We start from the raw sequence: 22,773 nt of genomic DNA, 5'->3' as shown, positions 1-22,773 counted from the left end.
GGTTTTATGCATCCAATGTGTAAAATTAATTTACAAACTTGAAATAACTTGGTTAGAAAAAAAGAGAGTGGCCATGTTACATTGTCGTAAACTTTAAAGTATGACAGAGTAACGAATTGAAGCAAAATAGAAATATAATCTATTGTATGGCCAGAGATTTCAGTTTCTAAGCGTTTTTTAAGAAGTTTTGGGCAACTGGAATTCGATATAACTGTAAATATTGACAGCTAAGTCTATCACTAATTGTAATGCAGGCAAAAACTAATCCAAGCAATGGCGTAATTTACTGGCTCATCACGTGACAAATTAGAGTGGTTGGTGGCAACATATTGCTCATAATATAAAAAAAAGCTTGTCAATTCTCATTTAAGATTGGTTCCTATGCTTTTGATAGGCTCTCTAAGAATTAGTCAACTTTGACCGCATTTTACCTTTCACTGTGAACAGATCAAGCTTTCAGAGGTCAGTAGCTGGCTCAAAATTAGAGCAAGTTCATTAAAAGAGAGTAGATATGGGGCAAAAGTGGCAGGTTAGCTCAATCGGTTAGAGCGTGGTGCTAATGACGCCAAGGTTGCGGGGTCGACCCCCGTGCTAGCCATTCCATTGGCTTTCTGTTCACATCCAGTGACTTTTGGAAAAAGATCCGTAGGTTTTATCCATCCAATGTGTAAAATTAATTTACAAACTTCAAATAACTTGGTTAGAGTAAGAGAGTGGCCATGTTACATCGTCGTTAACCTTAAAGTATGTCAGAGTAACGAATTGAAGCAAAATAGTAATATAATCTATTGTATGGCCAGAGATTTCAGTTTCTGAGCGTTTTTTAAGAAGTTTTGGGCAACTGGAATTCGATATAACTGTATATATTGACAGCTAAGTCTATCACTAATTGTAATGCAGGCAAAACTAATCCAAGCGACTTGAAGCAAAATAGAAATATAATCTATTGTATGGCCAGAGATTTCAGTTTCTAAGCGTTTTTTAAGAAGTTTTGGGCAACTGGAATTCGATATAACTGTAAATATTGACAGCTAAGTCTATCACTAATTGTAATGCAGGCAAAAACTAATCCAAGCAATGGCGTAATTTACTGGCTCATCACGTGACAAGTTAGAGCGTTGGTGGCAACATATTGCTCATAATATAAAAAAAAGCTTGTCAATTCTCATTTAAGATTGGTTCCTATGCTTTTGATGGGCTCTCTAAGAATTAGTCAATTTTCAACGTATTTTACCTTTCACTGTGGACAGATCAAGCTTTGAGAGGTCAGTAGCTGTTTCAAAATTAGAGCTAGTTCATTAAAAAAGAGTAGATATGGGGCAAAAGTGGCCGGTTAGCTCAATCGGTTAAAGCGTGGTGCTAATAACGCCAAGGTTGCAGGTTCGACCCCTGTGCTGTCCAATCCCTTGGCTTTCTGTTCACATCCAGTGACTTTTGGAAAAAGATCCGTAGGTTTTATCCATCCGATGTGTAAAATTAATTTACAAACTTGAAATAACTTGGTTAGAGTAAGAGAGTTGCCATGTTACATCATCGTTTACCTTAAAGTATGACAGAGTAACGACTTGAAGCAAAATAGAAATATAATCTATTGTATGGCCAGAGATTTCAGTTTCTAAGCGTTTTTTAAGAAGTTTTGGGCAACTGGAATTCCATAAAACTGTAAATATTGACAGCTAAGTCTATCACTAATTGTAATGCAGGCAAAAACTAATCCAAGCAATGGCGTAATTTACTGGCCCATCACGTGACAAGTTAGAGTGGTTGGTGGCAACATACTGCTCATAATATAAAAAAAGCTTGTCAATTCTCATTTAAGATTGGTTCCTATGCTTTTGATGGGCTCTCTAAGAATTAGTCAACTTTCAACGTATTTTACCTTTCACTGTGGACAGATCAAGCTTTGAGAGGTCAGTAGCTGGCTCAAAATTAGAGCAAGTTCATTAAAAGAGAGTAGATATGGGGCAAAAGTGGCCGGTTAGCTCAATCGTTTAGAGCGTGGTGCTAATAACGCCAAGGTTGCGGGTTCAACCCCCGTGCTGGCCATTCCTTTGGCTTTCTGTTCACATCCAGTAACTTTTGGAAAAAGATCCGTAGGTTTTATCCATCCAATGTGTAAAATTAATTTACAAACTTGAAATAACTTGGTTAGAGTAAGAGAGTGGCCATGTTACATCGTCGTTAACCTTAAAGTGTGACAGAGTAATGAATTGAAGCAAAATAGAAATATAATCTATTGTATGGCCAGAGATTTCAGTTTCTAAGCGTTTTCTAAGAAGTTTTGGGCAACTGGAATTCGATGTAACTGTAAATATTGACAGGTAAGTCTATCACTAATTGTAATGCAGGCAAAAACTAATCCAAGCAATGGCGTAATTTACTGGCTCATCACGTGACAAGTTAGAGTGTTGGTGGCAACATATTGCTCATAATTTAAAAAAAAGCTTGTCAATTCTCATTTAAGATTGGTTCCTATGCTTTTGATGGGCTCTCTAAGAATTAGTCAATTTTCAACGTATTTTACCTTTCACTGTGGACAGATCAAGCTTTGAGAGGTCAGTAGCTGGCTCAAAATTAGAGCTAGTTCATTAAAAGAGAGTAGATATGGGGCAGAAGTGGCCGGTTAGCTCAATCGGTTAGAGCGTGGTGCTTGTAACGCCAAGGTTGCAGGTTCGACCCTCGTGCTGGCCATTCTTTTGGCTTTCTGTTCACATCCAGTGACTTTTGGAAAAAGATCCGTAGGTTTTATGCATCCAATGTGTAAAATTAATTTACAAACTTGAAATAACTTGGTTAGAGTAAGAGAGTCGCCATGTTACATTGTCGTAAACCTTAAAGTATGACAGAGTAACGAATTGAAGCAAAATAGAAATATAATCTATTGTATGGCCAGAGATTTCAGTTTCTAAGCGTTTTTTAAGAAGTTTTGGGCCACTGGAATTCAATATAACTGTAAATATTGACAGCTAAGTCTATCACTAATTGTAATGCAGGCAAAAACTAATCCAAGCAATGGCGTAATTTACTGGCTCATCACGTGACAAGTTAGAGTGGTTGGTGGCAACATATTGCTCATAATATAAAAAAATCTTGTCAATTCTCATTTAAGATTGGTTCCTATGCTTTTGATGGGCTCTCTAAGAATTAGTCAACTTTCAACGTATTTTACCTTTCACTGTGGACAGATCAAGCTTTGAGAGGTCAGTAGCTGGCTCAAAATTAGAGCAAGTTCATTAAAAGAGAGTAGATATGGGGCTAAAGTGGCCGGTTAGCTCAATCGGTTAGAGCGTGGTGCTAATAACGCCGAGGTTGCGGGTTCAACCCCCGCGCTGGCCATTCTTTTGGCTTTCTGTTCACATCCAGTGACTTTTGAAAAAGATCCGTAGGTTTTATCCATCCAATGTGTAAAATTAATTTACAAACTTGAAATAACTTGGTTAGAGTAAGAGAGTGGCCATGTTACATCGTCGTTAACCTTAAAGTATGACAGAGTAACAAATTGAAGCAAAATAGAAATATAATCTATTGTATGGCCAGAGATTTCAGTTTCTAAGCGTTTTTTAAGAAGTTTTGGGCAACTGGAATTCGATATAACTGTAAATATTTACAGCTAAGTCTGTCACTAATTGTAATGCAGGCAAAAACTAATCCAAGCAATGGCGTAATTTACTGGCTCATCACGTGACAAGTTAGAGTGGTTGGTGGCAACATATTGCTCATAATATAAAAAAAAGCTTGTCAATTCTCATTTAAGATTGGTTCCTATGCTTTTGATGGGCTCTCTAAGAATTAGTCAACTTTCAACGTATTTTACCTTTCACTGTGGACAGATCAAGCTTTGAGAGGTCAGTAGCTGGCTCAAAATTAGAGCAAGTTCATTAAAAGAGAGTAGATATGGGGCAAAAGTGGCAGGTTAGCTCAATCAGTTAGAGCGTGGTGCTAATAACGCCAAGGTTGCGGGTTCGACCCCCGTGCTAGCCATTCCATTGGCTTTCTGTTCACATCCAGTGACTTTTGGAAAAAGATCCGTAGGTTTTATCCATCCAATGTGTAAAATTAATTTACAAACTTGAAATAACTTGGTTAGAGTAAGAGAGTGGCCATGTTACATCGTCGTTAACCTTAAAGTATGACAGAGTAACGAATTGAAGCAAAATAGAAATATAATCTATTGTATGGCCAGAGATTTCAGTTTCTAAGCGTTTTTTAAGAAGTTTTGGGCAACTGGAATTCGATATAACTGTAAATATTGACAGCTAAGTCTATCACTAATTGTAATGCAGGCAAAACTAATCCAAGCGACTTGAAGCAAAATAGAAATATAATCTATTGTATGGCCAGAGATTTCAGTTTCTAAGCGTTTTTTAAGAAGTTTTGGGCAACTGGAATTCGATATAACTGTAAATATTTACAGCTAAGTCTATCACTAATTGTAATGCAGGCAAAAACTAATCCAAGCAATGGCGTAATTTACTGGCTCATCACGTGACAAGTTAGAGTGTTGGTGGCAACATATTGCTCATAATATAAAAAAAAGCTTGTCAATTCTCATTTAAGATTGGTTCCTATGCTTTTGATGGGCTCTCTAAGAATTAGTCAATTTTCAACGTATTTTACCTTTCACTGTGGACAGATCAAGCTTTGAGAGGTCAGTAGCTGGCTCAAAATTAGAGCTAGTTCATTAAAAGAGAGTAGATATGGGGCTAAAGTGGCCGGTTAGCTCAATCGTTTAGAGCGTGGTGCTAATAACGCCAAGGTTGCAGGTTCGACCCCTGTGCTGGCCAATCCTTTGGCTTTCTGTTCACATCCAGTGACTTTTGGAAAAAGATCCGTAGGTTTTATCCATCCAATGTGTAAAATTAATTTACAAACTTGAAATAACTTGGTTAGAGTAAGAGAGTGGCCATGTTACATCGTCGTTAACCTTAAAGTATGACAGAGTAACGACTTGAAGCAAAATAGAAATATAATCTATTGTATGGCCAGAGATTTCAGTTTCTAAGCGTTTTTTAAGAAGTTTTGGGCAACTGAAATTCGATATAACTGTAAATATTGACAGCTAAGTCTATCACTAATTGTAATGCAGGCAAAAACTAATCCAAGCAATGGCGTAATTTACTGGCTCATCACGTGACAAGTTAGAGTGGTTGGTGGCAACATATTGCTCATAATATAAAAAAAGCTTGTCAATTCTCATTTAAGATTGGTTCCTATGCTTTTGATGGGCTCTCTAAGAATTAGTCAACTTTCAACGTATTTTACCTTTCACTGTGGACAGATCAAGCTTTGATAGGTCAGTAGCTGGCTCAAAATTAGAGCAAGTTCATTAAAAGAGAGTAGATATGGGGCAAAAGTGGCCGGTTAGCTCAATCGGTTAGAGCGTGGTGCTAATAACGCCAAGGTTGCGTGTTCGACCCCCGTGCTGGCCATTCCTTTGGCTTTCTGTTCACATCCAGTAACTTTTGGAAAAAAACCCGTAGGTTTTATCCATCCAATGTGTAAAATTAATTTACAAACTTGAAATAACTTGGTTAGAGTAAGAGAGTGGCCATGTTACATCGTCGTTAACCTTAAAGTATGACAGAGTAACAAATTGAAGCAAAATAGAAATATAATCTAATGTATGGCCAGAGATTTCAGTTTCTAAGCGTTTTTTAAGAAGTTTTGGGCAACTGGAATTCGATATAACTGTAAATATTGACAGCTAAGTCTATCACTAATTGTAATGCAGGCAAAAACTAATCCAAGCAATGGTGTAATTTAATGGCTCATCACCTGACAAGTTAGAGTGGTTGGTGGCAACATATTGCTCATAATATAAAAAAAGCTTGTCAATTCTCATTTAAGATTGGTTCCTATGCTTTTGATGAGCTCTCTAAGAATTAGTCAACTTTCAACGTATTTTACCTTTCACTGTGGACAGATCAAGCTTTGAGAGGTCAGTAGCTGGCTCAAAATTAGAGCAAGTTCATTACGAGAGAGTAGATATTGGGCAAAAGTGGCCGGTTAGCTCAATCGGTTAGAGCGTGGTGCTAATAACGCCAAGGTTGCGGGTTTGACTCCCGTGCTGGCCATTCCTTTGGCTTTCTGTTCACATCCAGTGACTTTTGGAAAAAGATCCGTAGGTTTAATCCATCCAATGTGTAAAATTAATTTATAAACTTGAAATAACTTGGTTAGAGTAAGAGAGTGGCCATGTTACATCGTCGTTAACCTTGAAGTATGACAGAGTAACGAATTAAAGCAAAATAGAAATATAATTTGTTGTATGGCCAGAGATATAACTGTAAATATTGACAGCTAAGTCTATCACTAATTGTAATGCAGGCAAAAACTAATCCAAGCAATGGCGTAATTTACTGGCTCATCACGTGACAAGTTAGAGTGGTTGGTGGCAACATATTGCTCATAATATAAAAAAAGCTTGTCAATTCTCATTTAAGATTGGTTTCTATGCTTTTGATGGGCTCTCTAAGAATTAGTCAACTTTCAATGTATTTTACCTTTCACTGTGGACAGATCAAGCTTTGAGAGGTCAGTAGCTGGCTCAAAATTAGAGCAAGTTCATTAAAATAGAGTAGATATGGGGCAAAAGTGGTCGGTTAGCTCAATCAGTTAGAGCGTGGTGCTAATAACGCCAAGGTTGCGGGATCGACCCCTGTGCTGGCCATTCCTTTGGCTTTCTGTTCACATCCAGTGACTATTGGAAAAAGATTCGTAGGTTTTATCCATCCAATGTGTAAAATTAATTTACAAACTTGAAATAACTTGGTTAGAGCAAGAGAGTGGCCATGTTACATCGTCGTTAACCTTAAAGTATGACAGAGTAACGAATTGAAGCAAAATAGAAATATAATCTATTGTATGGCCAGAGATTTCAGTTTCTAAGCGTTTTTTAAGAAGTTTTGGGCAACTGGAATTCGATATAACTGTAAATATTGACAGCTAAGTCTATCACTAATTGTAATGCAGGCAAAAACTAATCCAAGCAATGGCGTAATTTACTGGCTTACCACGTGACAAGTTAGAGTGGTTGGTGGCAACATATTGCTCATAATATAAAAAAAGCTTGTCAATTCTCATTTAAGATTGGTTCCTATGCTTTTGATGGGCTCTCTAAGAATTAGTCAACTTTCAACGTATTTTACCTTTCACTGTGGACAGATCAAGCTTTGAGAGGTCAGTAGCTGGCTCAAAATTAGAGCAAGTTCATTAAAAGAGAGTAGATATTGGGCAAAAGTGGCCGGTTAGCTCAATCGGTTAGAGCGTGGTGCTAATAACGCCAAGGTTGCGGGTTCGACCCCCGTGCTGGCCATTCCTTTGGCTTTCTGTTCACATCCAGTGACGTTTGGAAAAAGATCCATAGGTTTTATCCATCCAATGTGTAAAATTAATTTACAAACTTGAAATAACTTGGTTAGAGTAAGAGAGTGGCCATGTTACATCGTCTTTAACCTTAAAGTATGACAGAGTAACGAATTGAAGCAAAATAGAAATATAATTTATTCTATGGCCAGAGATATAACTGTAAATATTGACAGCTAAGTCTATCACTAATTGTAATGCAGGCAAAAACTAATCCAAGCAATGGCGTAATTTACTGGCTTATCACGTGACAAGTTAGAGTGGTTGGTGGCAACATATTGCTCATAATATAAAAAAAGCTTGTCAATTCTCATTTAAGATTGGTTCCTATGATGTTAATGGGCTCTCTAAGAATTAGTCAACTTTCAACGTATTTTACCTTTCACTGTGGACAGATCAAGCTTTGAGAGGTCAGTAGCTGGCTCAAAATTAGAGCAAGTTCATTAAAAGAGAGAAGATATTGGGCAAAAGTGGCCGGTTAGCTCAATTGGTTAGAGCGTGGTGCTAATAACGCCAAGGTTGTGAGTTCTACCTCCGTGCTGGCCATTCCTTTGGCTTTCTGTTCACATCCAGTGACTTTTGGAAAAAGATCCGTAGGTTTTATCCATCCAATGTGTAAAATAATTTACAAACTTGAAATAACTTGGTTAGAGTAAGAGAGTGGCCATGTTACATCGTCGTTAACCTTAAAGTATGACAGAGTAACGAATTGAAGCAAAATAGAAATATAATCTATTGTATGGCCAGAGATTTCAGTTTCTAAGCGTTTTCTAAGAAGTTTTGGGCAACTGGAATTTGATGTAACTGTAAATATTGACAGCTAAGTCTATCACTAATTGTAATGCAGGCAAAAACTAATCCAAGCAATGGCGTAATTTACTGGCACATCACGTGACAAGTTAGAGTGGTTGGTGGCAACATATTGCTCATAATATAAAAAAAGCTTGTCAATTCTCATTTAAGATTGGTTCCTATGCTTTTGATGGGCTCTCTAAGAATTAGTCAACTTTCAACGTATTTTACCTTTCACTGTGGACAGATCAAGCTTTGAGAGGTCAGTAGCTGGCTCAAAATTAGAGCAAGTTCATTAAACGAGAGTTGATATTGGGTAAACGTGGCCGGTTAGCTCAATCGGTTAGAATGTGGTGCTAATAACGCCAAGGTTGCGGGTTCGACCCCTGTGCTGGCCTTTCATTTGGCTTTCTGTTTACTTCCAGTGACTTTTAGAAAAAGATCCGTAGGTTTTATCCATCCAATGTGTAAAATTAATTTACAAACTTGAAATAGCTTGGTTAGAGTAAGAGAGTGGCCATGTTACATCGTCGTTAACCTTAAAGTATGACAGAGTAACGAATTGAAGCAAAATAGAAATATAATCTATTGTATGGCCAGAGATTTCAGTTTCTAAGCGTTTTTTAAGAAGTTTTGGGCAACTGGAATTCGATATAACTGTAAATATTGACAGCTAAGTCTATCACTAATTGTAATGCAGGCAAAACTAATCCAAGCGACTTGAAGCAAAATAGAAATATAATCTATTGTATGGCCAGAATTTTCAGTGTCTAAGCGTTTTTTAAGAAGTTTTGGGCAACTGGAATTGGATATAACTGTAAATATTGACAGCTAAGTCTATCACTAATTGTAATGCAGGCAAAAACTAATCCAAGCAATGGCGTAATTTACTGGCTCATCACGTGACAAGTTAGAGTGGTTGGTGGCAACATATTGCTCATAATATAAAAAAAGCTTGTCAATTCTCATTTAAGATTGGTTCCTATGATTTTAATGGGCTCTCTAAGAATTAGTCAACTTTCAACATATTTTACCTTTCACTGTGGACAGATTAAGCTTTGAGAGGTCAGTAGCTGGCTCAAAATTAGAGCAAGTTCATTAAAAGAAAGTAGAAATGGGGCAAAAGTGGCCGGTTAGCTCAATCGGTTAGAGCGTGGTGCTAATAACGCCAAGGTTGTGGATTCAACCCCCGTGCTGGCCATTCCTTTGGCTTTCTGTTCACATCCAGTGACTTTTGGAAAAAGATCCGTAGGTTTTATCCATCCAATGTGTAAAATTAATTTACAAACTTGAAATAACTTGGTTAGAGTAAGAGAGTGGCCATGTTGCATCGTCGTTAACCTTAAAGTATGACAGAGTAACGAATTGAAGTAAAATAGAAATATAATCTATTGTATGGCCAGAGATTTCAGTTTCTAAGCATTTTTTAAGAAGTTTTGGGCAACTGGAATTCGATATAAATGTAACTATTGACAGCTAAGTCTATCACTAATTGTAATGCAGGCAAAACTAATCCAAGCGACTTGAAGCAAAATAGAAATATAATCTATTGTATGGCCAGAGATTTCAGTTTCTAAGCATTTTTTAAGAAGTTTTGGGCAACTGGAATTCGATATAACTGTAAATATTGACAGCTAAGTCTATCACTAATTGTAATGCAGGCAAAAACTAATCCAAGCAATGGCGTAATTTACTGGCTCATCACGTGACAAGTTAGAGTGGTTGGTGGCAACATATTGCTCATAATATAAAAAAGCTTGTTAATTCTCATTTAAGATTGGTTCCTATGATTTTGATGGGCTCTCTAAGAATTAGTCAACTTTCAACGTATTTTACCTTTCACTGTGGACAGATCAAGCTTTGAGAGGTCAGTAGCTGGCTCAAAATTAGAGCAAGTTCATTAAAAGAGAGTAGATATGTGGCAAAAGTGGTCAGTTAGCTCAATCGGTTAGAGCGTGGTGCTAATAACGCCAAGGTTGCGGGTTCGACCCCCGTGCTGGCCATTCCTTTGGCTTTTCTGTTCACATCCAGTGACTTTTGGAAAAAGATTCGTAGGTTTTATCCATCCAATGTGTAAAATTAATTTACAAACTTGAAATAACTTGTTTAGAGCAAGAGAGTGGCCATGTTACATCGTCGTTAACCTTAAAGTATGACAGAGTAACGAATTGAAGCAAAATAGAAATATAATCTATTGTATGGCCAGAGATTTCAGTTTCTAAGCGTTTTTTAAGAAGTTTTGGGCAACTGGATATCGATATAACTGTAAATATTGACAGCTAAGTCTATCACTAATTGTAATGCAGGCAAAACTAATCCAAGCGACTTGAAGCAAAATAGAAAAATAATCTATTTTATGGCCAGAGATTTCAGTTTCTAAGCATTTTTTAAGACGTTTTGGGCAACTGGAATTCGATATAACTGTAAATATTGACAGCTAAGTCTATCACTAATTGAAATGCAGGCAAAAACTAATCCAAGCAATGGCGTAATTTACTGGCTCATCACGTGACAAGTTAGAGTGGTTGGTTGAAACATATTGCTCATAATATAAAAAAAGCTTGTCAATTCTCATTTAAGATTGGTTCCTATGCTTTTGATGGGCTCTCTATGAATTAGTCAACTTTCAACGTATTTTACCTTTCACTGTGGACAGATCAAGCTTTGAGAGGTCAGTAGCTGGCTCAAAATTAGAGCAAGTTCATTAAAAGAGAGTAGATAAGGGGCAAAAGTGGCCGGTTAGTTCAATCGGTTAGAGCGTGGTGCTAATAACGCCAAGGTTGCGGGTTCGACCCCCGTGCTGGCCATTCCTTTGGCTTTCTGTTCACATCCAGTAACTTTTGGAAAAAGATCCGTAGGTTTTATCCATCCAATGTGTAAAATTAATTTACAAACTTGAAATAACTTGGTTAGAGTAAGAGAGTGGCCATGTTACATCGTCGTTAACCTTAAAGTATGACAGAGTAACGAATTGAAGCAAAATAGAAATATAATCTATTGTATGGCCAGAGATTTCAGTTTCTAAGTGTTTTTTAAGAAGTTTTGGGCAACTGGAATTCAATATAACTGTAAATATTGACAGCTAAGTCTATCACTAATTGTAATGCAGGCAAAAACTAATCCAAGCAATGGCGTAATTTACTGGCTCATCACGTGACAAGTTAGAGTGGTTGGTGGCAACATATTGCTCATAATATAAAAAAAGCTTGTCAATTCTCATTTAAGATTGGTTCCTATGCTTTTGATGGGCTCTCTAAGAATTAGTCAACTTTCAACGTATTTTACCTTTCACTGTGGACAGATCAAGCTTTGAGAGGTCAGTAGCTGGCTCAAAATTAGAGCAAGTTCATTAAAAGAGAGTAGATATGGGGCAAAAGTGGTCGGTTAGCTCAATCAGTTAGAGCGTGGTGCTAATAATGCCAAGGTTGTGGGTTCGACCCCCGTGCTGGCCATTCCTTTGGCTTTCGGTTCCCATCCAGTGACTTTTGGAAAAAGATTCGTAGGTTTTATCCATCCAATGTGTAAAAGTAATTTACAAACTTGAAATAACTTGGTTAGAGCAAGAGAGTGGCCATGTTACATCGTCGTTAACCTTAAAGTATGACAGAGTAACGAATTGAAGCAAAATAGAAATATAATCTATTGTATGGCCAGAAATTTCAGTTTCTAAGCGTTTTTTAAGAAGTTTTGGGCAACTGGAATTCGATATAACTATAAATATTGACAGCTAAGTCTATCACTAATTGTAATGCAGGCAAAAACTAATCCAAGCGACTTGAAGCAAAATAGAAAAATAATCTATTTTATGGCCAGAGATTTCAGTTTCAAAGCATTTTTTAAGAAGTTTTGGGCAACTGGAATTCGATATAACTGTAAATATTGACAGCTAAGTCTATCACTAATTGTAATGCAGGCAAAAACTAATCCAAGCAATGGCGTAATTTACTGGCTCATCACGTGACAAGTTAGAGTGGTTGGTTGCAACATATTGCTCATAATATAAAAAAAGCTTGTCAATTCTCATTTAAGATTGGTTCCTATGCTTTTGATGGGCTCTCTAAGAATTAGTCAACTTTCAACATATTTTACCTTTCACTGGGGACAGATCAAGCTTTGAGAGGTCAGTAGCTGGCTCAAAATTAGAGCAAGTTCATTAAAAGAGAGTAGATAAGGGGCAACAGTGGCCAGTTAGTTCAATCGGTTAGAGCGTGGTGCTAATAACGCCAAGGTTGCGGGTTCGACCCCCGTGCTGGCCATTCCTTTGGCTTTCTGTTCCCATACAGTAACTTTTGGAAAAAGATCCGTAGGTTTTATCCATCCAATGTGTAAAATTAATTTACAAACTTGAAATAACTTGGTTAGAGTAAGAGAGTGGCCATGTTACATCGTCGTTAACCTTAAAGTATGACAGAGTAACGAATTGAAGCAAAATAGAAATATAATCTATTGTATGGCCAGAGATTTCAGTTTCTAAGCGTTTTTTAAGAAGTTTTGGGCAACTGGAATTCGATATAACTGTAAATATTGACAGCTAAGTCTATCACTAATTGTAATGCAGGCAAAAACTAATCCAAGCAATGGCGTAATTTACTGGCTCATCACGTGACAAGTTAGAGTGGTTGGTGGCAACATATTGCTCATAATATAAAAAAAGCTTGTCAATTCTCATTTAAGATTGGTTCCTATGCTTTTGATGGGCTCTCTAAGAATTAGTCAACTTTCAACGTATTTTACCTTTCACTGTGGACAGATCAAGCTTTGAGAGGTCAGTAGCTGGCTTAAAATTAGAGCAAGTTCATTAAAAGAGAGTAGATATGGGGCAAAAGTGGTCGGTTAGCTCAATCGGTTAGAGCGTGGTGCTAATAACGCCAAGGTTGCAGGTTCGACCCCCGTGCTGGTCGTTCCTTTGGCTTTCGGTTCACATCCAGTGACTTTTGGAAAAAGATTCGTAGGTTTTATCCATCCAATGTGTAAAAGTAATTTACAAACTTGAAATAACTTGGTTAGAGCAAGAGAGTGGCCATGTTACATCGTCGTTAACCTTAAAGTATGACAGAGTAACGAATTGAAGCAAAATAGAAATATAATCTATTGTATGGCCAGAGATTTCAGTTTCTTTTTTTAAAATTATTTATTTTTAAGTGAAAACCTTCAACATAACATAATACAGTTCTTATGACCAATCAGGCCAATTTGCACTACAATACATATATCATTAACAAGATGCCAAACGGGAAATATATATTTGTATCTTGCTGAATCACGTTCCTTCATATATCTCCTCCCGGGTTCCTGATAAGTCTAGGTTCCACCACATTTTTGCTTTAATACAGATTCACATTAAAACAGATAACGAAGGTGACTCACAAATACATGTGAAACAAGAAAGATAGAAAGGCTAGAGAAGAAAGAAAAGTTATTAGGAAATCAGTGTGAGAAGAATAGAAAAGTAGGAAGAAAGATGGGAGGGGGAGGGGAAGAGAGGGAGGGAAGCGGGGGGGGGGGGGTAGGGAGGGGAGTTCAGCTAAGTGTTGCGGACTGCGGTTCCATCGGCAGCCACATCGCCCCCCACCAGGACGCTATATTCCTCTGAATGTTGGAAGTCCAACCATTCTCGCCAAGTGGACCAGAATTTCTCATATATATCATGCAGCGAGGAGGTTAAATCCTCCATGTACATGAGGTCATTGACCTTATTGATCCATTGGACCAACGTGGGAGGGGTCGTGCTCCTCCATCTTTCAGGTATGCATACTCTTGCAGCCATAATAAGGAATTTCCTCAAAGAATTCTTGTAGGTTTTTTCAGGGACCCCACAGTGATGCAATAGGGCAGCAGCAGGTCCCAGCTCCTCGTCATTGCCAGTAACCTGGCGAATGGTGTCGGACACTCCCTTCCAGAAGGGCCGGATCGCCTCACACCCCCAAAACACATGTAAAATGTTACCCTCTGCTGTGCCACATCTCCAACATGTGGGGTCTACTGTTGGAAACATGACATGTAACCTGGAGGGTACTCTGTACCATCTGGATAACAGTTTATAGCTAGCCTCCTGGAACCTGGAGCTGATGGAAGATGTGTGTGCCAATCTGAAGATCCGTTCCCACTGTATTGGTGTCAGCTGGATACCCAAATCACATTCCCATTGTGAAGCAAACGGGGGAAGTTGCTGGTCAGGGGACGAAGACAAAAGTGAATAAACCACTGAAAGCGAATGTCGTATTGTGCCTGAACCCATACACAATTTTTCAAACTGTGTCTTAGGACGTTGAAAGTGGGTCCTAGCTGGGAGACTACTGAAAAAATGCGTCAATTGTAAGCATCTCCATAGACCCAGTGGGATGGGATCCTGTCTAACCCCCAAACCCTCCACCTGCGGCCAGTTGTCCCGAATCCCAAAGTCTTCCACCCGGTCCACCCCGCCCCGAACCCATGCCTGAAATACCGGGTCTGTTCTACCTGGTTCAAAAGCAGGATGGCTCAAGATCGGTGTCAGGCTCGAGTGTCTGGGTATCAACTCCGATTGCACCTTCCCAGTATTGCAGTATGTCACGGTTGGTCCGATAGTTGGATGTGATTTCAATCTTGCAGGGACCTCAGAGAGTACCCACGGTAATTTGTTGAGGGGTATTGGTGAAAAGGACTGCTCTATCTGTATCCACGCCTTCTGAGACCCGTTCCTGCACCAGTCAATCATTCTAGTAAGATGCCCAGCTAAGTGATATCTTCTTATATCTGGCAACCCAATCCCCCCACCCCCCTTGGTCCTGTGTAAGATAGCTCTTTTTATGCGTGCCGATTTACCTCCCCAAATGAACGAAGACTGAATGGATTCCAGAGATTTGAAGAATCCAGACGGTATTTTGATTGGGAGCGCCTGTAACAGGTAAAGAATTCTGGGTAGGACATTTATTTTATATATCTGGCATCTGCCAAACCAGGAGAATAATAATTTCCCCCATCTGTCACAGTCTTTCCTGATACTAGATAACAGAGATGGGAAGTTCTGTGAGTAAAGTAGACCCAAGTCACTGGTCAGACGTACCCCCAGGTAATTTAGGGATTGGGCTGCCCATCGAAAACTAAACGATGTTTTCAACTCTTCCACTTCTTTAAAAGTAAGATTTATGTTGAGCGCCTCAGATTTTGTGAAATTTATCTTAAAGTTTGATAGGCTGGAGAATTTCAGAAACTCCCTCATTAAGTTTGGGAGCAAAATCCTTGGTGCCGAAACGAAAAACAGAAGATCATCCGCATATGCAGCTACTTTATGTGTTGCCTGGCCAACCCCAATCCCTGTAATATCAGAATTGGCTCGTACATGTCTGAGGAAGGGTTCTAGCGTCAGGATGAAGATTAGCGGAGACAATGGGCATCCTTGCCGGGTGCCGTTAGATATTTTAAATGGGTCGGACAGAATCCCATTTACCCGGACTCTTGCCGAGGGTACCGAGTATAAAGACATGATCCAATTCATCATGCCGCGTCCCAACCCAAGACAACCGAGCGTGGCTTCCATAAAGGTCCAGTCTACTCTGTCGAAAGCCTTTTCGGCATCTGTTGACAGAAGCATAGACGGTAGACCCCCCATTTTAGCTTTATGTATCAGATTAATGGCCTTAACAGTATTATCCCGTGCCTCACGGCCCGCCATGAAGCCCGCCTGATCTGGATGAATTATTGAAGAAAGAAAAGGAGCCAACCTGTTCGCTAAGATCTTGGCAAATAATTTTGTGTCCACATTCAGCAGGGATATCGGGCGATAACTGGCGCATTGTGTTGGATCTTTCCCTATTTTTGGTAATACCGTAATATGTGCTCTCAACGAATCTGCATTAGGGGTTGAGCCCTCCGAGGCCCTGGAATTAAATGCTGACAGGAGGTGTGGAGATATCATCTCTGTAAATTTTTTATAGTAAATCAGGGGAAGGCCATCCGGCCCTGGGGCTTTTCCCGGTTTTGATGATGTAATTGCGTCCACCAGTTCTTGCTTTGAGATTGGAGTTTCCAACATAGCTATGTCAGAATCTTCCAACCTCGGCATTTTTGCTTCTCTGAGGTACTCTGAAATTTTTCTTTCAAAAGATGATTTTGACTTCGCAGGGTCATTTGTCTCTAGATTATATAAGGACTCATAGAATTTTTGGAACGCCTCCGCTATTTCTACCGAAGAGTGTAATATTGAACCCTGGGGATGTGATGGGGATATTTTTGATATAAAGGTTGTCGCCTGTTGTTGTCTGAGTGCTCTCGCTAAAGTCCTGCTGCACTTGTTCCCGTATTCATAGAAGTGTCTACGGCATCTATTAAGGACCCCCTTTGCCTTGTTGTTAAGTAATTTCCGCAATTCATCCCGAACTTTAAATAAGGATCCCCCCAACTCTGCTGAGGGCATCTGCTTATGTTGTGTCTCCAGATCTCTCAGCTGTGTGAGCAACCTGTTAACCTCCAATTCCCTTTCCCTCTTTCTCCTTGCCCCTTGCTGTATGAGCACCCTCCTAATGACGCACTTGTGAGCCTCCCAAACCGTTGTTGGTGAAGTGTCCCCACCCGCATTCATTGTAAAGTATTCTGTCAAAGAATTCTGTACCATCTGCAGGCTTCTCGGGTCCTCCAGCAAGGAAGTGTTCAGCTTCCACTGCCACTGCTGTGGAATCGGGGACTGCAACAAGACCGACACTGTGCAGAGTGCGTGGTCAGAGAAGGTTATGTTGTCTATCTGGGCTTTAGAGATCCTTTCAAGGTCTTTGTGTTTCACAAAAAAGTAATCCAGTCTGGAGTACACTCCATGTGCATTTGAATAGAAAGAGTAGTCTTTATCGGACGTGTGCAGAAGTCTCCATGTATCCACAAGCTGCTGTTCATGTAACATGCACCGCAGCCTGCGGAGAGCTGATGTAGGATGTGCCGAAGTGCCTGTCGAAGTGTCCTGCGCTGGGTTTAGAGCAATATTGAGATCCCCCCCTAGTATGAGTGTCCCCTCCACGAAGTCCTCCATTGACTCCAGAAATCCCGCCAGGGTGTCAATCTGCCCTATATTGGGAAGGTATATGGATACCAGAGTGTAAATATGCCTGGCGATCCTGCCCTTCACCATTAATAGTCTGCCCATGTCATCACTGCGAGAGTCCATGAACTCCCAGGGAATTGCGCGAGCGATGAGGATGCTAGTTCCTCGGGACTTCGGGTCTGGTGAGAAGCTATGGTATGCCTCAGGGAACCAGCGTGATGTTAGTTTGAATGGTTTATGTTTGCATAAATGCGTTTCCTGCAGAAAGGCAACTTGGACCCCATTTTTTTTTTAACGAGTTTGCCAGGATAGACCTCTTACCCGGGCTATGTAGTCCTTTTACATTTAGTGTCCCATATTTCACTTCCGAGACCCCTGATCTGTGCATAGTTATGTCAAGAACTGTGGTGTACCCCCTACAGGAGAGGACGGGATATGAGAGAGTGGGATAGGGGATGGAAGGGAAGAGGGGGTCAGAAAAGTCAGGAAGGAGAGAGAAGGGTTCAGACCCTACAGAGAGAAAAAAACGCAGAAGAAAGAAAGAAACCAAGAAGGAGAAAAGGATAATGAGTTAGAGAAAGAGTACGTTAAGAGTTAGACAAAATATAATTATAGACCGTACCAGCTGGCCTAAAAGAACGACCAGTACAATTATACACTCTAAAACTATACAGTCTCACTGAAACTTTCGGAGACCTGGTGCCCTCCTAACGGGAGAACCACCCTTGGGGTGCGTGGAAGACCAAGGGCAGAAGCTGAACAGGCTCTAGGCAAAAATGACATTGCTATTTTAAACTACAAACCCACATCTCACCCCCCCATACTGGGACAGGGCGGTGAGAGGCACAGAACTTAGATGACTACCAAAATTTCCAGACTATCCTCAAAACTTAACAATTCAAGGGTCCTTATATCCCACATGGAGAGGAGGGGGGGAGAGAGAAGGGGGGGGGGGAAGAGAAAAAAAAAAAAAAGAGAGCAAAAAGCATGAATACTTCAGGACATTTCGCAAGACCTTAATACAATATTATGATGACCACACCAGGCCTAAAAATATGGCCTATCTCCCACTCCTCCCACCATGAGACAAAAAACCATAATCAAACCCGAGTCATCAATCTGGCTCCTCCTGGGAACAATAACCGATCGGCACGAAGTCCCTGGAACTTTTCTGATATCTCGCAGGCAGACGTCTACTTCCTCTTTTTCTTTGGGGTAACCCGGCAGGTCTGTCCATCAGTAGCCAGTTAGGAATTTCCACCGCAGGCGTATCAAGAAATTGGAAGAGACTTTCCACTTCCTCTGGACGCTTCAGCAGGAATTGGTCCCCTTTGTGGCGAACTATTAGGTGAAATGGATGTCCCCATCTGTAGGATGCTCCTTTATCTTTGATCTTTTGCAAAATTGGCATAAGTTGGCGTCTCATGTACAGGGTTCTGGATGATATGTCAGGAAAGAGCTTGACTTCAGACCCTTCATATGAGACAGTTCCATAGGTCCATGCATTTCTCAGTATGGCTTCTTTATCGGTGTAGTAATGTAGTCTGCACAGAACATCTCTTGGTTGGGCAGTATCCCCCGGGCCTTGGCGGAACACTCTGTGGACCCTATCAATCACATAGGTGGTATCCTCAGCAGCCCCCATCACCTTGTTGAATATTAGAGTTACAGACTTGAGCAGGGCATTGGCTGTTATCACTTCTGGAATTCCTTTCAATCGGATATTATTCCGCCTTCCTCTATTCTCTTGGTCATCTAATAGAATGGCGACATTTTGCAGGTGTGTTCTGGAATTGGAGAGATCTTGCTCCAGTGTGTTAACTCTTTCAAATAATGTAAATACGTCTTTTTCCACTGCTGTTGTGCGTGTATCCAGAGCGTCAATGTCCCCTTTCACAATAGACAGGGCCCTTTCATGTGCCGCCTCCATTTTGGTCACTAGTATGTCTAGATCATATTTGGTAGGGAGAGCTGACAGTAATTGCAATATGCGATCTGTTTCTGCAGAGAGACAGCCAGGGTTAACTATATGTGTGATTTGGCCTCCAGTTTGCTTCCCCTGATTGTTTTGGGGATGAGTTTTCCTGGGAACCTGATATCCCTTGAGAGTTCATGCTGTCTGTGCTTACAGGGTTAATTCCCTCAGCACCCACGCTCCTGTTCTCTGCATCAGCCTGACCTCCTGATCTTTGCTGTGAGGTTGGAATTCCCCCTCCTCCCTCCTCCTGTATATGTCTCACAGCGGGCTCTCCTCCTGTATTCCCCTGCACCGCTGGTGTCTGGAAAACACGTGGAGACCTTGATCCTGTCAGAGCTGCACTGACACCGCTCTGTACCTCTGTGATGTGAGTCTCCCCCGCCGCTTCCACACCGTGTCCTCTGCTAATTCCTCCTGCTGCCAGCGTCTGCCTCGTGGTCGCGGGTGCCATGACAGGAGCAGGCCTGGGACCCGGGGACAGCTTCCCACTTCTGAAAAAGTGATCCACCGCTGTGCTGCCACTCCTCAGCGCTGGTGGTCTGCTTGGTGTGTCTGTGCCTTTCTTTACAGGCATGTTTGGAGGTGCCTGATGAGTTGTAATTTGTAATCTGCCGCCTCAGCCTGCGGAGCTCTTAGAGAAAGCGTCCGCCTGCCATCAAGCTCAAGCCACGCCCCCAGAGATTTCAGTTTCTAAGCGTTTTTTAAGAAGTTTTGGGCAACTGGAATTCGATATAACTGTAAATATTGACAGCTAAGTCTATCACTAATTGTAATGCAGGCAAAAACTAATCAGAGCAATGGCGTAATTTACTGGCTCATCACGTGACAAGTTAGAGTGGTTGGTGGCAACATATTGCTCATAATATAAAAAAAGCTTGTCAATTCTCATTTAAGATTGGTTCCTATGCTTTTGATGGGCTCTCTAAGAATTAGTCAACTTTCAACGTATTTTACCTTCCACTGTGGACAGATCAAGCTTTGAGAGGTCAGTAGCTGGCTCAAAATTAGAGCAAGTTCATTAAAAGAGAGTAGCTATTGGGCAAAAGTGGCTGGTTAGCTCAATCGGTTAGAGCGTGGTGCTAATAACGCCAAGGTTGCGGGTTCGACCCCCGTGCTGGCCATTCCTTTGGCTTTCTGTTCACATCCAGTGACTTTTGGAAAAAGATACGTAGGTTTTATCCATCCAATGTGTAAAATTAATTTACAAACTTGAAATAACTTGGTTAGAGTAAGAGAGTGGCCATGTTACATCGTCGTTAACCTTGAAGTATGACAGAGTAACGAATTGAAGCAAAATAGAAATATAATTTATTGTATGGCCAGAGATATAACTGTAAATATTGACAGCTAAGTCTATCACTAATTGTAATGCAGGCAAAAACTAATCCAAGCAATGGCGTAATTTACTGGCTCATCACGTGACAAGTTAGAGTGGTTGGTGGCAACATATTGCTCATAATATAAAAAAAGCTTGTCAATTCTCATTTAAGATTGGTTCCTATGATTTTAATGGGCACTCTAAGAATTAGTCAACTTTCAACGTATTTTACCTTTCACTGTGGACAGATCAAGCTTTGAGAGGTCAGTAGCTGGCTCAAAATTAGAGCAAGTTCATTAAAAGAGAGTAGATATGGGGCAAAATTGGCTGGTTAGCTCAATAGGTTAGAGCGTAGTGCTAATAACGCCAAGGTTGTGGGTTCGACCCCCGTGCTGGCCATTCCCTTGGCTTTCTGTTCACATCCAGTGACTTTTGGAAAAAGATCCGTTGGTTTTATCCATCCAATGTGTGAAATTAATTTACAAACTTGAAATAACTTGGTTAGAGTAAGAGAGTGGCCATGTTACATCATCGTTAACCTTAAAGTATGACAGAGTAACGAATTGAAGCAAAATAGAAATATAATCTATTGTATGGCCAGAGATTTCAGTTTCTACGCATTTTTTAAAAAGTTTTGGGCAACTGGAATTCGATATAAATGTAACTATTGACAGCTAAGTCTATCACTAATTGTAATGCAGGCAAAACTAATCCAAGCGACTTGAAGCAAAATAGAAATATAATCTATTGTATGGCCAGAGATTTCAGTTTCTAAGCGTTTTTTAAGAAGTTTTGGGCAACTGGAATTCGATATAACTGTAAATATTGACAGCTAAGTCTATCACTAATTGTAATGCAGGCAAAAACTAATCCAAGCAATGGCGTAATTTACTGGCTCATCACGTGACAAGTTAGAGTGGTTGGTGGCAACATATTGCTCATAATATAAAAAAAGCTTGTCAATTCTCATTTAAGATTGGTTCCTATGCTTTTGATGGGCTCTCTAAGAATTAGTCAACTTTCAACGTATTTTACCTCTCACTGTGGACAGATCAAGCTTTGAGGGGTCAGTAGCTGGCTCAAAATTAGAGCAAGTTCATTAAAAGAGAGTAGATATGGGGCAAAAGTGGTCGGTTAGCTCAATCGGTTAGAGCGTGGTGCTAATAACGCCAAGGTTGCGGGTTCGACCCCAGTGCTGGCCATTCCTTTGGCTTTCTGTTCACATCCAGTGACTATTGGAAAAAGATTCGTAGGTTTTATCCATCCAATGTGTAAAATTAATTTACAAACTTGAAATAACTTGGTTAGAGCAAGAGAGTGGCCATGTTACATCGTCGTTAACCTTAAAGTATGACAGAGTAACGAATTGAAGCAAAATAGAAATATAATCTATTGTATGGCCAGAGATTTCAGTTTCTAAGCGTTTTTTAAGAAGTTTTGGGCAACGGGAATTCGATATAACTGTAAATATTGACAGCTAAGTCTATCACTAATTGTAATGCAGGCAAAAACTAATCCAAGCAATGGCGTAATTTACTGGCTCACCACGTGACAAGTTAGAGTGGTTGGTGGCAACATATTGCTCATAATATAAAAAAAGCTTGTCAATTCTCATTTAAGATTGGTTCCTATGCTTTTGATGGGCTCTCTAAGAATTAGTCAACTTTCAACGTATTTTACCTTTCACTGTGGACAGATCAAGCTTTGAGAGGTCAGTAGCTGGCTCAAAATTAGAGCAAGTTCATTAAACGAGAGTTGATATTGGGTAAAAGTGGCCGGTTAGCTCAATCGGTTAGAGCGTGGTGCTAATAACGCCAAGGTTGCGGGTTCGACCCCCGTGCTGGCCATTCATTTGGCTTTCTGTTTACATCCAGTGACTTTTGGAAAAAGATCCGTAGGTTTTATCCATCCAATGTGTAAAATTAATTTACAAACTTGAAATAGCTTGGTTAGAGTAAGAGAGTGGCCATGTTACATCGTCGTTAACCTTAAAGTATGACAGAGTAACGAATTGAAGCAAAATAGAAATATAATATATTGTATGGCCAGAGATTTCAGTTTCTAAGCGTTTTTTAAGAAGTTTTGGGCAGCTGGAATTCGATATAACTGTAAATATTGACAGCTAAGTCTATCACTAATTGTAATGCAGGCAAAACTAATCCAAGCGACTTGAAGCAAAATAGAAATATAATCTATTGTATGGCCAGAATTTTCAGTGTCTAAGCGTTTTTTAAGAAGTTTTGGGCAACTGGAATTCGATATAACTGTAAATATTGACAGCTAAGTCTATCACTAATTGTAATGCAGGCA

General features: G+C 40.0%; 8 non-coding genes across 8 annotated transcripts; all 8 read left to right on the top strand.

Annotated features, from left to right (window-relative positions):
- The first annotated feature begins 3,262 nt into the window (after positions 1 to 3,262).
- Positions 3,263 to 3,336, top strand: TRNAI-AAU (transfer RNA isoleucine (anticodon AAU)). The gene has a single exon. It is a non-coding gene; the product is annotated as a tRNA-Ile (tRNA).
- Positions 3,337 to 6,000: 2,664 nt separating this feature from the next.
- Positions 6,001 to 6,074, top strand: TRNAI-AAU (transfer RNA isoleucine (anticodon AAU)). Its single transcript has one exon. It is a non-coding gene; the product is annotated as a tRNA-Ile (tRNA).
- Positions 6,075 to 7,241: 1,167 nt separating this feature from the next.
- TRNAI-AAU (transfer RNA isoleucine (anticodon AAU)) lies at positions 7,242 to 7,315 on the top strand. Its single transcript has one exon. It is a non-coding gene; the product is annotated as a tRNA-Ile (tRNA).
- Positions 7,316 to 10,086: 2,771 nt separating this feature from the next.
- On the top strand, positions 10,087 to 10,160 carry TRNAI-AAU (transfer RNA isoleucine (anticodon AAU)). The gene has a single exon. It is a non-coding gene; the product is annotated as a tRNA-Ile (tRNA).
- A 730-nt stretch (positions 10,161 to 10,890) lies between these two features.
- On the top strand, positions 10,891 to 10,964 carry TRNAI-AAU (transfer RNA isoleucine (anticodon AAU)). The gene has a single exon. It is a non-coding gene; the product is annotated as a tRNA-Ile (tRNA).
- A 1,375-nt stretch (positions 10,965 to 12,339) lies between these two features.
- TRNAI-AAU (transfer RNA isoleucine (anticodon AAU)) lies at positions 12,340 to 12,413 on the top strand. The gene has a single exon. It is a non-coding gene; the product is annotated as a tRNA-Ile (tRNA).
- A 7,779-nt stretch (positions 12,414 to 20,192) lies between these two features.
- TRNAI-AAU (transfer RNA isoleucine (anticodon AAU)) lies at positions 20,193 to 20,266 on the top strand. The gene has a single exon. It is a non-coding gene; the product is annotated as a tRNA-Ile (tRNA).
- A 1,970-nt stretch (positions 20,267 to 22,236) lies between these two features.
- TRNAI-AAU (transfer RNA isoleucine (anticodon AAU)) lies at positions 22,237 to 22,310 on the top strand. Its single transcript has one exon. It is a non-coding gene; the product is annotated as a tRNA-Ile (tRNA).
- Positions 22,311 to 22,773: the final 463 nt, after the last annotated feature.

The sequence above is a fragment of the Anomaloglossus baeobatrachus genome, chromosome 4 (assembly GCF_048569485.1).
Source record: "Anomaloglossus baeobatrachus isolate aAnoBae1 chromosome 4, aAnoBae1.hap1, whole genome shotgun sequence".
Lineage (NCBI taxonomy): Eukaryota > Metazoa > Chordata > Amphibia > Anura > Aromobatidae > Anomaloglossus > Anomaloglossus baeobatrachus.
Note: the sequence above shows the minus strand (reverse complement) of the source record. Positions and strands in the feature narration are given on the sequence as shown.